Genomic DNA, 16,655 nt, shown 5'->3' on the forward strand with positions numbered 1-16,655 from the left:
TCTGCACCGCCCCCCCCCCCCAGCAACTTTCAGTTTGTTCTCTGTATTTAAGGGACTCTTAATGGTTTGCCTCCCTCTCTGTTTTTATCTTATTTTTCCTCCCCTTCCCCTACGCTCATCTGTTAAGTGTCTCACATTCCATATATGAGTGAAATCATATATTTGGTCTTCCTCGGACTTATTTCGCTTAGCATAATACCCTCCAGTTCTATCCACGTTGTTGCAAATGGCAATCTTTCATTTTTTTCATTGCTGAGCAGTATTCCACTGTGTGTGTGTGTGTGTGTGTACACGCCACATCTTCTTTATCCATTCACTAGTTGATAGACATTTGGGCTCTTTCCATAATTTGGCTATTGTTGATAGTGCTGCTATGAATATTGGGTTTGTTTGTTTTTTTTAAAGAGTTCAGGCCAGTTGCTTTGTAGGATGGCCCACATTCTGGATTTGGCTAGTTTTGCTTTATTAGATCCAGGCTGAGCCTCCTGGTTAGAATACCACCAGCATAAGATTGTATTCTCCTCATTGCCTCACATCAGGAGACACACGATGTTGGTACCTCCATTAGTCATGTTAAGTTTGGTCATGATGGCCAACATCTCTCTCCCTCATAAAGGGGCATTCCCTCCCTTTTAATTAATATGTAATTGGTGCATGTTACTTTGAAACTGTGTAAATATCCCAGTCTCCAACAACTTTTCATTTGATGACTTTAGTATCCCTTAACTGGTCTAATTCTTTTATTTTCAGCCTCAATCAGCCAGTATTCTGGTATAAAGAAGACGTTTCCCTTTCTCTCCCTTCTCTCTCATTATAAATAGTTATTGTTATTTTCTTACAAGCTGTTAAGGATGACTCACGATATTTTCAATAGATTGATGGCAGTTTATGGTCTCCTCCATCTAGAAAAGAAAGGAAATGAAAAAGTAAGTTACCAGTATACTTGCTTGAAATTGTCTAGGGCTCTAATCATGCCTTCACACAGACTAGAAGCTACCTGTGCAAAATCAACTTGGATTTTGTCTGTTTTGTAATAAGATCTGACAGAAAATAAGTAAAAATGAAATGAATTGATGAGATAGATGGGGACTGCCCACACTGCTTTCTACTTTAATATTCATTAAGTGCCCCCATGTAGTCTGAGGCCTGGGTTCTAGTGCCAGCTCTGCCTCATTCTAGGTCTGTTATTCTGGTCAAGGCAGCCTTCCTGATACCCAGTTTGGGTATCTCTAAAGTGAACATAAATGTACTTGAATACTTCGTGTCTCTTACCCTGAAAGATAGCTCCTATCTTCTGCATCTCCATGGTTAATCTTGTCTATTCCTGTGCAGAAGAGAGTTAAGGAAGCAGGCCTGAAAATGCCCGTCTTGGAAATGTCTGTTTGCAGGGCTGGCTTTAGCTGTTGTCTAGGAAGTTCCATTTCGAGAGGGCTCCCACAATTCCCGGATAAGAAAGGTTCACTGTACCTAAACTATGTGTACAAACAATGCAGTTTTTGCTGACAACTGTTTTCCTTCTGGGAGTGTGAAATTTTGGTATGTGCTAGGTAGAAGGTGCTTACATGACCAGCTCCCAGTAATGACCTTGGGCACTGAGTCTCAAATGTGCTTCCCTGGCAGTCAGCATTTCACATGTGTTTGAGGTAGACCCCCTCCCTAAGGAATGTGGTGAATACCTCAAGACAAGGGAAGGCAACCTGGCAATGTACATATGCATGACATTCCTCATGACTCTGTAAAGTCTACCGCCTCTTCAGACTTCAGTATGTTACCATACATGGGAAACGAAGGAGCAAACATAGTACAAAAGGCAACCAACCCCTGCTGCACTTGGGGTTCAGCCTTTTGGGGTCTTAGCCTGCTGAGCCCATGCCGGCACAATAAAGCTGCTTCGAGGAAAGAAAAGCCTCAGGGTTCTGACTCTCTGTGTGTGACTGGCTGCTTATCTCAACTTGTTGCTGGAGGAATCTCAACCTGTTGCTCAACTTGTCCTGTGTGACTGACTGGAAGAGGACGCCCGGACAGTCCTGGGTTTCTCTGAACTTTGTCCCATGTGCTTCTACCCTTTACTGATTTTTGCCTTGTGTCCTTCTTTATCCTGTAATAATTCATAGCTGTGAGCACTGAATCCTGTGAGTCATCTTAGCAAATCATCAAACCTCTTCCAATTTTCGCTTCTGTAAAATAGGGTTTATAATAATATCTACCTTATAGTGGTGTGAGCATACAATGTGTGTGGAACTAAGGGCCTGATGAAGGGTGCCTCTGCTAGAGGGTGGTTGTTATTACGGAGTATGTTAACTGTTCATATAAGGAACATCTTGTGTTCATGTGTGTATGCTCATAGCTTTTTGTCAGGTAGCACTATTATATCTATTCAAATAAATTAACTCTCAAATCTTTGATGACTTGTCTGATGAGCACAACAGATTCACATGCCAGGTTATAAGGAACCCTGGTTCTTTCACTAAAACGTATGTGTGTGTCCACCACCTAACAACTATTAAATAATTTGGGACTCGTTTAATGGTCTGAATGTGTGCCCCCCAAAATCACATGTTGAATCTTAACCCATACAGGGGACATAGCGTTCATTAGGAGGAGAGGCCTTTGGGAGGTGACTAATCCTTCAGGACTGGGATTACTGCTTTATCAAAGAGGCTCTAGACAGATCCCTTACCCCTTCCATCATGAGAGGACAATGAGAAGTCTGTAACTTGAAAGAGGGCCCTCCCCAGCCATGCTGGCCCTGCGATTCTGGATTTCCAGATTCTAGAACTGTGAGGAAGAAATGTTTGTTGTTTATAAGCTTCCCAGTCTGCAGTACTCTGTTACAGTAGTCCGAATGGACTAAGACAGCTTTCCTTTTTTTTCTTTTCTTTTATTCATGCTTTCCTTTGTCGTGTGCCTGGTAATCTGTAAACACAAGCTATGTATTCTAGGGGCAGAAAGTTATAGAAATGAGGATGGGGCATGGAGGGGATTCAGAGAGGAACTCTGAAGTTTCTCGAGTGGTGACTAATGGGAGCTATTAAAATGTACCACGGATACATCATAAATCCACTCCCTCTACAAACGTCTTATAAAGTTTGTCCACTGGCTGCCCTGAGGTGGAGGGAATGGTGCTGAATGTCTCCTTAAATAACACAAAGGTCCCCAGGGTATTTGATATCTCTTGGGATCAAGAAAGCGAAGCGCTGAGGATGCCTCCTGACTGGTATGTAACATGCCTCAACACCACAAGCACCACACTATGAAAGCTGACTTTCTGGAAAAGCACAAATCAGACTCAGTGAGGGCAGAAACCCAGAGGATATTGGCTTTTGGCTCTGTGGCTTCAGATTTAGAACAGTCTCACATTCAAGAGTCCTCCATCCTGCAGAACTGTCCATTCATGCTTACACATGTAAAACACGATGCGGGGAGACTGGAGGCTTTCGAGTAAAAATTGGCTGTCTGAGCCTTGTCTGCCATCTGGGCTGTATGCTTTCTGTAGACTGCAGAATTGCTACCACTCACTGTCTGCTCCTGGTCTCTGTGTCAGGCCCCAGGAGGCCGGAATAACTCCCCAAAGGGCATCCATCTTTCAGTTCCTCTTGCTTTGACCCTATCTTCACATTCTTGGGAGGATAATATCACCTGTAACTTTTTTTTTTTTNAGGGAGTGTGTGTGCATGCACGTGTGCCCGAGTGTGGGCAGGGCAGAAAGAGAGGGAGAGAATCCCAAGCAGCCTCCGCACTGTTAGCACAGAGCCCTGTGTGGGCCTGGAACTCACAAACTATGAGATCATGACCTGAGCAGCAATCAAGAGTCAGATGCTTAACTGACTAAGCCACCCAGGTGCCCCACCTGTAATTTCTTGAATCAAGTGCTTTGAAAAGGTTCCCCATTGCCCATAGAATTAACTATTAGCATACATGTCCCTTAATAATCCTTGCGCTGCCTCCCAAATTGTTTCTCATTAGTCTTCTTTATCTTATATTTCCACAAGTTCCTATGAAGAATTCTCTATGGAGAAAGTTAGGTTCCTAATTCTTAATTACTTTTTACTGCTATCTGCTTTAAAGAGTTGTTTGGTGATGATGAATTGCAATTTAGATCTGTTCTAGGATATTTTATTTGATCTGAAATAGGCTATTATTCTGATGATTTGAAATAGCTGGAGTCACCACGGCAAAAAAAACACCACGTAAACCTAAAACACACAGGTATGCCAATACTTTTAAAATTGTCTTGTTTTATGGCAGAAGATACACTGGTGGAGAGAAATGCAGTTCTTTGCTATTGAGATTATTTTTATCCAATAGGTGATTGCATTATTTTAAAGTCATAATACCGGCTTTTATTTTGTACACTAATCCCATTCAAGTGCACAAAGCAAATTGTTATTTAAAGCCATTTGTAGGGGTGCCTGGGTGGCTCCGTCAGTTAAGCATCCCACTTCACTTCTTCACCTCAGGTCATGATCTCATGAGTTCGAGCCCCACGTTGGGCTCTGTGCTGACAGCTCAGAGCCTGGAGCCTGCTTCCAATTCTGTGTCTCCCTCTCTGTGCCCCTCCTCTGCTCGTGCTCTGTCTCTCTCTCTCAAAAATAAGTATTTTTTTTTTTTAAAAAGCCGTCTGTGGCAAAGCTTTTGCAGATCAGAAACCCTATGATGTATCTGTTTTGTAAATTGAGACTGTTATCTATTGGGCTTACTTACAGTGGGAAAAAATGTCACCATCATTGGTGAGAAAGCTTCCATACCAGTTTTTTAAAGTAGAGAAATAAGTTAACAGACCTTTTGAGGATGCAAGTTTTAACACACTTGAGCACTGCACCAGATCCAAACAATGAAGGATCCCCAGTAGAAAATTGCTCCAGTAGTCTGAGGAAAGGCTAAAAATACCTGGACCTTCCAGTACAATGGTAGAAGTTCTGGCCACATGCTCCTTATTTGCTTATGGAGCAGCTAAGGCCAAACTACCTCCTTTCAGCCAGGCAGCAGGGTTCTAAGGAAGCCATACAACAAGGTTCGGTTTGCAGAGAAGTGAAGTATCTGTGGATCCTTTCTTTGCTCTAAAATGATAATTACAGTTTCACAGGTGCCAAATTTTCTTTAAATACCTTCAGATTCAATATGAATCTTCACTGTAATAATTATAACTGGCATAAATTGCGAACTCCCTGAGTGCCAGCATGGGCTTCTGTGAATGTCTCATTTAGTCCTCATGAAAACTCAATTATTCGCAGTTATTTCACAAATGGAGAAAGTGAGGTACAGAGAGGTGTAGTCACTGGATGGAGCTTGCAGAATTGTGTAGTCTGGCAATGTCACTCGACCGTCTATGTGCTGCCCTGTTGTATGATAGTCTCTGTAACCTCGATCACCTTATGTTAGAACAAAGGAACAACTGTGACATGCTCTGTTCAATGGTTTGCAAAATGCTCTCACTTACAAATTTCATTTTCACCTCTATAGGGAAGGTAGCTGAAGTTCAGAGAGATTAATGTGAGGTTTAGAGACATTAGCTGATTTGTCAAGGTCACATATTAACTAGACAGTAGAGCTAGTGCTTGAAACAAAATCTTGTAATGAACTCAGAACTCATGGCTTAATAAGATTCAGAAAAAGGTTCCAAATTGACTATCCAGAAATTAGGGGACATAAGCAAAATACCTTGTAAATAAAGGCAGTTTTCATGAGTAAGTTTTAATATACCAATGACACAGCTTAACAAATGAGCACATTGAAATGTATTTTGATTCTTTTATGTCTGACACAATAGAGTTTACACAGGTGTCTCTTTCTTGCTCTCTGTCTCTCTCTCCGTGTGTGTGTGTGTGTGTGTGTGGTGTGTGTGTAAAATGTATCAGCTTGTCTATCAATGTTTTTATTACTCCAATAAGTTTAGCCAACATCCATCATATTAATTTCTACTTAAACAAAAACATGGTGGATTTATATATTCCAAAAATTTATCCAGAAAATGTTCTTTGAGGTTCATACATTGGCCTAGTTGTGTACTAAGGACCGGAAATCCAAAAGAAAATGAAGTCACCACCCCTACAGGCAGAAGATGCTGTACAAACAAGCAGGGCAGTAATCAAGCACCATAACTACCCTAGTAAATGTGAGGCTAAGCCAGCGTGTCCAGCCTGCAGAACGTATACCCCTTGCAAGGTGCAGGATGACCTTCCGAAGCGGTACACTGGACCCACGAATGCTAGGAAGCCAACCAGTTTCAAGGCTCCTGACTTTTAAGTCTTTCCTAAGCCCTGCCAAGGAGGAAGCATCACGCCAGTTCTCTTTGCCACTTCCCGTTACGAAACGGCACTTCCCCTCCTCTACAAAGGAAAAGCTCCTCTTCCGTTCACTCCAAATTGTCCAGCAAGCCTCCAGAGCATAAAGAAGTGGCTGGTTCAGATTATCATGTCAGCAAAACCTCAAATCAAGTCACCATAAACCCACCGCCAGGCTTCATGTCTGTCTCTGTCTCACTGCTGTTTCTCCCCCACTAGGGGTGGAGGATGGCATTAGAAACTGGAAGTTTGGTGTGCGTCGACATAGTCCACACTCAGCTGTGTTAAAGATGGAAACAGCAGGAGCAATGACAAAGGTTGTTTAAAGATCTGGGGCGCCTGGGTGACTCAGTCTGTTGAGCATGCGGCTTCGGCTCAGGTCATGATCTCACGGTTCGTGGGTTCAAGCCCCGCGTCGGGCTCTGTGCTGACCGTCAGCTCAGAGCCTGAAGCCTGTTTCGGATTCTGTGTCTCCCCCTCTCTCTGACCCTCCCCTGCTCATGCTGCCTCTCTCTCTCAGGGGGGGAAAAAATCTTACTTGTTTCCAGACATGAAGTGAAATTTCTAGTCTAGATTCTTTCTGGAAGCTTCCAGGTGTTGGTTTCTCTGTCCCGTCACTTCTCTCTAGGGTGCTGCCAGATGACCTCACGGGGTGCCATGCTGAGAGTTTCTTCCGTGGACAAAGGAAGATGGGAAGTGCAAATGAGGGGGAGGGGAAGGGCAGGAAGTGAGAGATTAAAGAATCCTGTCAGGTCCAGGATGTGTAGAACCCCACACACAGACTGAGCTCAGGAGTCTGCTCCGGAGCCTGGGGGGTTTCCAAGGGGAGTGGACGCAACAGAGACCACTGGGGTGTCAGAAGCCTTGATTGTGTGTGTGTTTTCTTTAATATGTAGGAAAAAATTACTCATGTAACTCGCAGGGGTCAAGCTGGGCACCCTCTGCTCAGTCTGTGCACCAGATGACCACTATCATACACTTTCCCTGGGGACAGGGAGGGCAGCTTCACTGCCCCAAGGGGTCGCCTGCAGTTTTCCTCTTTCAGCAGGTTGTGATTGTGGCAATTTGTGTGAGCCTGGTTAAGGAGACTTACAGATTATGCCAGCCAGTGTTAATTGATAATCCTTGCAAAAAGGGACAACTGGCCTTCAAAGGTTTCTGCAAACAATGCAAACACCAACAAAAAAATTAAAAGCAGAGGATCCGAATAAAGAAAATACTGGTAATATAAACACAAGGATATAACAAAAACAAGACAGCTAATATTTTGTCACCTCTTATTGCAAGTTCTCCATTATCCGTATCCCAAGATAAAAATATCAATGATTTAATCAGAACTGACAGTGGGCCACAAAATTTTTTATCATCAAGAAGACTGTTTAAAAGGCATTTATGTCTACTGTCATTAATGATTACTTGGGTCTTGTATATATTGGGGCCTTTAGCAAAGGATGGTATAAGAAAACAACCATAATTCAGCAGATATTTTAAAATATGAATTTTTCAGATTATCTCATCTTTTTTACTATCTGTGTGTATGACTTATTATGTATGAGGTTATTTTCATGACAACTAAACAAACACGTTAGGCTTGCATGCTGCGTTGGTTAAGCATATATATTGCTATATAACCAACCAACTCAAAACGTTCTGGCTTAAAACAGCAAGGTACTATTGTCTCTCATGGTCTGTAAGTTGTCTGGGTTCAGCAGGGTGGTTTTCTACCTGCAGTTGATGCTGGATGTCAGCAGGGAGCCCATCTGGGTTGTTGACTAGTGAGCCTACACGTGGCCTCTCCCTCAGGCTCAGGATTTTTACAGCATGGTGTCGGGGTTACAAATGGGGGAGACCCCATGCCTTCCAAGAGGAAAGAAGCAGAAGCTTCCAGGCCAGTTCAAGGGTGCCCTTAAAATTGGAACCGTGTTACTTCTACATTTGTGCCATATTCCATTGGTCAGAACAGTCACAGGGCCTACCCAGATGCAAAAGTGCAGGGAAAGAGAAACCACCTCGTGATGGGGTTGAGCAGAAGAGCATGTGTAACGGACAGTCATATTGTGGCCATCTTTGAAAACTACAGTCTGCTACATATGCTAAAGCTTTTCCTTCTGGGTGTACAGTCATAAAATTGGAAGCCATTGGAATGACTCAGAATTGTAGGTAAGATCACATACCTGGTGGTCACACTGACTTGACCTATCACATTGATCTTGGGAAATTTAGCTAACATCTCTGAAAATCAAGAAAATAGCATCTGTGGGGTGGGGGTGGGACCACTTTCCAGTATTAGGTAGGAAGATGCACACCCAAAGTACCCACAATATTGTAAGTGGCTGGATCAGTAGCAGATATTCTTATGGTTTAGACACCTTTTAGAGCAAGCACTCTGATGACAGCACAGAGGATGTATCAGATAGAGGAGAAGGTAGAAGATCCAGGATGCCACCAAGGTGACCAATGGAGAGACTATCGCCCGGTGAGGGGGATCAAGGAAGGAGAGAAGCAGGTGGAGAAATGTGCATGTAGAAGTTTTAGCATGAATTGGTGTCTTACTGAATGGGGCGAGAAAGGAAAGGAAACATCTAGAGCTATGCTTCTGTGATTGATCTTTTGTAGTAAGTAAATTTCGTTAAGAATCTGTCCCCATAGGGGCGCCTGGGTGGCTTAGTCGGTTAAGCGTCCGACTTTCGCTTAGGTCATGATCTCGCAGTTCGTGGGTTCGAGCCCCGCGTCGGGCTCTGTGCTGACTGCCAGTTCAGAGCCTGGAGCCTGTTTCAGTCTGTGACTCCCTCTCTCTCTGACCCTCCCCTGCTCACGCTGTCTCTCTCTCTGTCTCCTAGAAATAAATTAAAAACAATAAAAAAAAAATTAAAAAAAAAAAGAATCTGTCCCCATAAAACCATAAAGTACTAATGGAGCATTGTGTGAAAGTCCTTTTATTTTATAAATTGGTTCATTTTATTGGTAAAAAAATATATATTGCTCAAAATAGAAAACATGACATTAAAAATGTCATGATCATTAAATTTAAAATAAAGTTAAAGTTAGTTAACTGTCATGGGTTGAATTGAGTCCCCCCCCCCAAAAGATATCTTGGAATCCTAAACTTCAATACCTGTGAATGTGATCTCATTTGAAAATGGGGGTTCTTGCAGATGTAATCAAGTTAAGATGAAGTGAAACTGAATTAGGTGGGGCCTTAATCCAGTATGAATTGTGTCCTTAGCAGGGATATGGAGATACCTGTAATCTCCCCTTATGGAGACTCTGCTGTAGCTGTTAGCCAAGGGACACCTGGGGTTGCCAGCAGCTGGGACAGAGGCAAAGGATTTTTCACTGCAGGTTTTTTTTTTTTTTTTTTTTCATGTGCTCTCACATTAAAAGCACAAGCAGGGGAGGAGCAAAGAGACAGAGACAGAGAGAGACAGAATCTGAAGCAGACTCCAGGCTTTGAGCTGTCAGCGCAGAGCCCAATGAGGGGCTTGAACACCCGAACCCTGAGATCATGACCTGAGCTGAACAACCGAGCTGCCCAGGAGCCCCTGCAGTGCAGGTTTTAAAGGTAGCCATGCCTTGCCCACAGCTAGCCTCTAGAACTGCAAAACAGTAAGTTTCTGTGGTTTTAAGCTAGCCAGTTTATGATACTTTGTTGCAATAGACCTAGGAAACATATGGTAACTATGAAGAATTCTTCATTTTACTCGACTAACAGGGTTTGGCATGAAATAAACCCAACTAATTCTTTTGTCAAGATTTCTTTCTGGTTCACCTTCCCAGATACGGGAGATGGGGCTTTCTCAGGGCAGGTAAAATCTGTCCCTCACTCGTCTGTGCTTTCCCAATAGCAACTAGAAAGCATGTAAAGAATAGGTACGTAGTTTGTTTTATGAGCCAATCTGAGCCTTACTTTTAAACTTTTGATTATTAAAAAAAGGAACATTTGAAAAGCTAAGTAGATATTTTTAAGATTTTCTCCCATATAATATATATATAACCCAAGGGCTACTACTTACAGGTGAAAAACAATCATTATTTTTTAATGTTTTTAAAAAATAAAAATGTAACAATAGCTAACATTTATTGAGCAAGATGATAAGTAATGCTGAGTCCTTTATACATATCTTCATGCTGGATCTCATCACTGCTTTATTCCTTAACCTAATTTTATTTTATTATTTTATTTTATTTTATTTTATTTTATTTTATNCGGACGCTTAACCGACTAAGCCACCCAGGCGCCCCAACCTAATTTTATTTTATTTTGTATTTCAGTTTTGAGAAAGAGAGAACATGGGAGAGGGAGAGAGAGAATCTCAACTAGGCTCTGTGCTGTAAGCACACAGTCCTATGAAGAGCTTGAACCCTGAACCATGAGGTCCTGACCTGAGCCAAAACTAAGAATCAGGCATTCAACCGAGCCACCCAGGCGCCACCCCTACTCAGATTTTAAATGTGAGACTCAAAATAGGTTAGTAATTTGCCAAACGTCATAGAGCTAAAAGGTGATAGATCCAGGATACCAACCTTCCACTATGCCCAAACATATGACTCTGCCCAAACCTGCACTGAGACCAGAGCCACTTGTGGCTATTAAATATAAATGAAAATTAAGGAAAATTAAAACTTCCATTCCTGAGGCACACGAACCACGTTTTAATGCTCAGTTGTCACATGTGGCTTGGTGCAGCTACAGAACATGTCCATCCTTGTGGAAAGTTCCATTGGAAAGCACTACTCCGATCTCTTAATACATTGAAAACTCCTGTTATGACTGGTTAAGGGAACAGAAGGAATAGCAGGAGGAAGAGAAGAGAGGAAAAGGAAAGAGAAAGAGTTAGGGTGAGGGAGAGACTTTTTGGTGAAGAAAGAAGCCTCCATCTAGGGGTAGAGTGGGGATCTGAGGACATTTTTAGTCCAGTATCTTATAAACTTTGGCAGTGAAAATTCCAAAGCATATTAAATATATACTTTTTAAAAACCAGAGAGTTACAATTTAACGGATAGTTAAATCTCAACCTTGTGCCTGGCACTGGGTGAGGGGTCCTGCTAGGCAGACAGACAGGCACAATTTTCCGTCACAGAAATTAGAGCAACACTAATCAAATAGAATAAAGTATGACAATTATTTTAAAGCAGAAAGAATTCTATGAAAATAAATAGCAGAGAGGGGCCTATGACACCCTTGATAGGGGTTCAGGGGTGCCTCCCCAGGGACGAAATGCCACATAAATTGAGAAAGGAGGGATGAAAGAGCCAGGCAATGGCAGGAGACTGTTTCAGGCAGATGGCCAGCTGTGAGAAGGCCCGATGCCCCAAAGAAGGACTGAAATAGTTAAATGTGTGGCTGGACAGAGGGAGAGTAGGAAACGGTGAGCCGAAGAGTCAGGGGCAGGAGTCAGAATTTGGGATGGGTGGGAGAGCTTGCTAACTATTTTGTCATAGGGGTGCCTGGATGGTTCAGTCCGCTGAGCATCTGACTTCAGCTCAGGTCACGATCTTGCAGTTCTTGAGTTTGAGCCCCTCCCCCCATCGGGTTCGCTGCTGTCCCTGCAGAGCCCACTTCGGATCCTCTGTCCCCCCTCTCTCTTCCCTTCCCTCACTCACACACATACTCTCTCTAAAGAAATAAAAAAATTGAAATCTTTAAAACTATTTTGTCATATGGATGATGTAAAGCTTTGAGGACTTTATTGGCCCGGAAGAGGTATGTTCAGATTTGCATTTTGAGACGGTTTCTCTGATGACCATGCTAAGAAAGGCTTAAGCGGAAGAAAGGCTGAGGATGCAGAGGCTACCCGGTAGCTGTTTGGTACTAGTATGGCAATAATATGGCTGGAGAAATGGCGACCATCAGGATATTTGGAGGAAGAATGTATGGATGTTGGTGATCACGTGGTTGTGCTTGAAGGAGGACCCTTACGTTTCTAGTTAGGACAACTACATAGAGTAGGGGTCAGTAGCCCACCACCCACAGGCCAAATCTGCTCTGTCCTGTTTTTGTAAATACAGTTTTATGGGAACCCAGCCATACCTGTTCTTCTACATATTATCGTGGCTGTTTTTGCCATACTTCAGTAGATCCGGATAATTGCAGCAAAGACCCCATGGCCCTCAAAGTCTAAAATATTTACTATCTGGCCCTTTAAGAAAATGTTTGCCAAAGGAGATAGCTGATCATTACCTTCATTTATTGAGGGATTAACACTTACCAGACAAGGTTCTAAGGAACCGTATGGTACATACGTCATGATAGTCCATCCCATTTGGCAAACATGAAGTGTTGCCGTTGTTCCATTTTACAGAGGCACAGATGGGACATTCTGATTCATACCGGTAGCTTCAGTTACCACCTGCATGCCACTGACTCATCAAATGTCTACTTCTAAACCAGACCTCTCACCTGAGCTTCAAACAGGCATTTGTCTAACAGCCAGGCTCAGAGACCAAAGACTCAGTATGCCCCAAACCAGACTCCTGATTGCTCGTCTTTTAGTCCTCTATCTTTCTTTTGAATTTCACAACCAGAAGAGCGAGCCAGAAAGAATCCAAGGCGCCCTTCTTGGCACCTGTCTCTCCCTGTTCTTCCTCTTGTCCACTCTGTCTGAAGATTGTAGAAATCTGACTGCTTCTCTCCATCCGTATCACCTACCACCTGCCAAATCCAACGTATTCATAGGATCACCACTTATGTGGGTCCTATGATAGCTTTCTCATAAATCCATTTCTCTCCAGCCAGACCCTCCTCCAATCTCCCAGCTGCAGCCAGAGTGCACTTCAATCCCGTCAACCCCCACCCTGTTCCCTACCTAATCCTACCCTTTGGATGGTTTTTCTTGTTCTTAGGATTCTGTGAGTTCTTTCATTGTGTTTTTATGTTGTTTCATTGTTTTTGAGTTACTCTACAGATAACTAATAGGAGTGCAAAATAATTCTTGTCAGGGGACATGAAAATCAATTCTGAACGTCAGGATTCAATTAAATGATCTTCCCTATTGTGGAAGAAGCTGGTTTCATGTCCATTGCCAATTCATGTCACTGTTCTTGACCCAGAAATGTGTCTGTTCTTTGAACAAGTTTTAATACCTGCCTGGTAACTTCATTATAGTTACATGGACTATAACATAAATTCATTCTATATGTATATGATAGTCATACTTTATCAGGGAAATTATCCTCTAACGCTCTTTAAGAGACACCATGTGGCTGGCTCTCTGCCAGCCCTCACAATCTCCCCTGGACCCGAGCACCCTGCCTGTCTCCACTCCAGCCCTGTCTTGTCTCTCTTCTAACTTTTGTAAGCACCACATTTCTTCCCTTCTCAGAGATGTTTTTTCCTGGAACTCACTTTCATCCCAGATGTTTTTCATTCCCTCTTATAGTAAATATTTTTATCCCCTAAGTCTCCGGTAAGGATCCCTTGCCAGAAAGCCCTTCTGGACCTTTCTGTAAAGCACAGGTAGCACTTGTTACTTTTGCTATTTTACACTGGTAGGATTAGTTGTTGCTGCTTTTTAACACAAGTGCCATTTTTCTTTTTCTTTTTCTTTTTTTTTATAAATTTTTAAATAGTTTTTTAATTTATTTCTGAGAGAGAGAGAGAGAGAGGGAGACAGCGTGAGCAGGGGAGGGTCAGAGAGAGAGAGGGAGACACAGAATCCAAAGCAGCCTCCAGGCTCTGAGCTGGCTGTCAGCACAGAACCCGACGCGCGGCTCGAACCCACGAACCATGAGATTATGACCTGAGCCAAAGTCGGACACTTTACCGATTGAGCCACCCAGGTGCCCTGTTAACACAAGTACCATTTTTCTATGTGGCTAACAGCAATGCATGATAATGCAATGGAGGTACGCTCACACTACATCCCCAGCACCTAGTCCAGTGCCTTTGCAAATGTTACACAATAAGTATTTTAGACACAGTTTTTGGCTGTAAGTACTCACTGCTCAGGAGAGAGGTGGACTAAAAAAAATATATGTTTGGGAGCCATCAGCATATAGGTTCAGCCACGACAAGACACAGGAAACAAACCATTGGGTTGAATGAAATGAAGGCCATTAGGAACCTTGTACAGGTGGAATAAAATGACAGGAGTCAAATTGTAGCCACTGGAAGTGGGGGGAAATAGAAACCGTTAATATGGATTGCACCTGCACAAATGCTGGCTCTGAAGAGCCAAAAGGTATAGGTGGCACTGTGGTAATTCTTCAATAACTTCATTCTTTAAAATTTTTTTTTTTACATTAATCTGTTTTTGAGGCAGAGTGAGATAGAGCATGAGCAGGGGAGGAACAGAGAGAGGGAGACACAGAATCTGAAGCAGGCTCCAGGCTCTGAGCAAGCGTTCAGCACAGAGCCTGACGCGGGGCTTGAACCACAAGCCAGGAGATCCTGACCTGAGCCGAAGTTGGACACCTAACCGACCAAGCCGCCCAGGTGCCTCTGCCTACTAGTATGTTTTCTTTTTTCTTTTTTTTGCTTTTTTAAAATTTTTTTAAAATGTTTTTTTATTTATTTCTAGGAGAGAGAGAGAGAGACAGCGTGAGCAGGGGAGGGTCAGAGAGAGAGGGAGTCACAGACTCTGAAACAGGCTCCAGGCTCTGAGCTGGCAGTCAGCACAGAGCCCGACGCGGGGCTCGAACCCACGAACCGCGAGATCATGACCTAAGCGAAAGTCGGACGCTTAACCGACTAAGCCACCCAGGCGCCCCTAGTATGTTTTCTTGATTGAAAAAGGAGGGTTTGAGGGCGCTTGGGTGGCTTGGTCGGTTATGTGTCTGACTTCGTTCAGCTCAGGTCATGATCTCACAGTCTTTGAGTTCGATCCCCACATCAGGCTCTGTGCTGACAGCTCAGAGCCTGGAGCCTGCTTCAGATTCTGTGCCTCCCCCTCTCTCTGCCCCTCCCCCACTCATGCTCTGTCTCTCAACAATAAATATTTAAAAAATTAAAAAGAAAAAGAAAAGGGAGGGTTTACAAGTAACACTTAAAATACCAAGAAAATTGGAGCTGTGTAATATCTATCTTTAAAACAACACCAGGCTTTGATGCATGTCTGGTGTAGTCATTTACACCAAGCTTTTTTTTTTTGTTTGTTTATTAATTTATTTATTTAGAGAGAAAGTGAGCACAAGCGAGCAGGACAGGGACAGAGAGAGAGGGAGAGAGAGAGAGAGAGAGCATCCCAAGCAGGTTCCATACCATCATGCAGGGTCCGTTATGGGGCTTGAACTCACCAACCCTGAGATCACGACCTGAGCTGAAGTCCGATGCTTAACCGACTAGCCACCCAGGCGCCCCTAAGCCAAGCTTTTGAACGCAAATTGTTAAGAGTTCTTCACCTAAGGGTTTCTTATTTTTAGGCACGGGGACAAGGTTGGAAAATGGCAGCCCTGGAGTTTAGTCTATACTTTTTTTTAAATTTTATTTTAAAATTCGATTTTAAATTTCTTCAGAGACTCTGGTCTCCAGCCAGACGTGACCTACCTAGGCTGGTGCTTGGGACTCCACCCAAACCTAAGAGGCTGTTCTATGCCTTTTATGAAGGGGAGGGACGAAGAGGGAAGTGAATGCTGTTTTCTGAGTTGATAAGGTCAGAGCTATATTGTCTTTATGACTGTAAGAAATTCTAAAACCAGACCAGATTTAACCGCTCTTACCCAGAATAAACCCCTTTCCAAGAACAAATCAGCCAGAGTCACCACTTCCTATTAATTTCAAAGCCCAGAAAGGCTCCTAACTTAAGCTGACGTCGCCCTGGGAGAACACGCAGAGGAGGCAGTAGCTTCCTTTTTCCTTTCAATGGTTGCTCTATCAGCTGTCTTTCTAAATATTGCTCTCACGGGCTTACAGCCGAGACCGGGTCAGTTGGATTGGGCTCTTTATTTTGCCCGAGAACACTGAATGGCTGGATGCAAGTGGCATCCCAGGTCTTCGGGCAGAAAGAGCCCTCAGAGGACGTCATCCCTGTAACCCCGCAACACCCCACCTCAAATCCGACTTGAGGAGGTGGTGCAGAGAAATCCCAACCCTAGGTTCACGTTCTGCCTCATCAGTGTGCACGCGGGGGTCGGCGGCAGAAAGAGCCAGGGCGCCACTGCCGATCCCGGATCCCAAACCCCCGGGGGCAGAAGCTTGGGGCCGTTCTGTCCGCGGAAACTCTCCCCTAATGTTAATTAAATTCCCCCAAGTTTGCCCTCGCCCTGGCCGAAAGGCGTGTCCGGGCCGGTTACCCCGGGGATGTTTGGTAAATAAAGATGTCCCTGAAGTGCCTGCGTTTGGAAAGGCGCTCGCTCGTGGAGCGCACGCTCGTGCCCCAGGCGGAGACCAGGTGGCGGGGACCGGGGCTTCGGTTTTACGCACCGGGAGGCGCG

The 16,655-nt window shown here is 43.7% G+C and overlaps 1 protein-coding gene across 1 annotated transcript in view; it reads left to right on the forward strand.

The window, feature by feature from the left end:
• BCAT1 (branched chain amino acid transaminase 1) overlaps positions 1-16,655 on the forward strand; it is a 102,259-nt gene that overhangs the window by 18,020 nt on the left and 67,584 nt on the right. The window lies entirely within an intron of this gene.

The sequence above is a fragment of the Crocuta crocuta genome, unplaced genomic scaffold (assembly GCF_008692635.1).
Source record: "Crocuta crocuta isolate KB4526 unplaced genomic scaffold, BGI_CrCroc_1.0 scaffold176, whole genome shotgun sequence".
Taxonomy (NCBI): domain Eukaryota; kingdom Metazoa; phylum Chordata; class Mammalia; order Carnivora; family Hyaenidae; genus Crocuta; species Crocuta crocuta.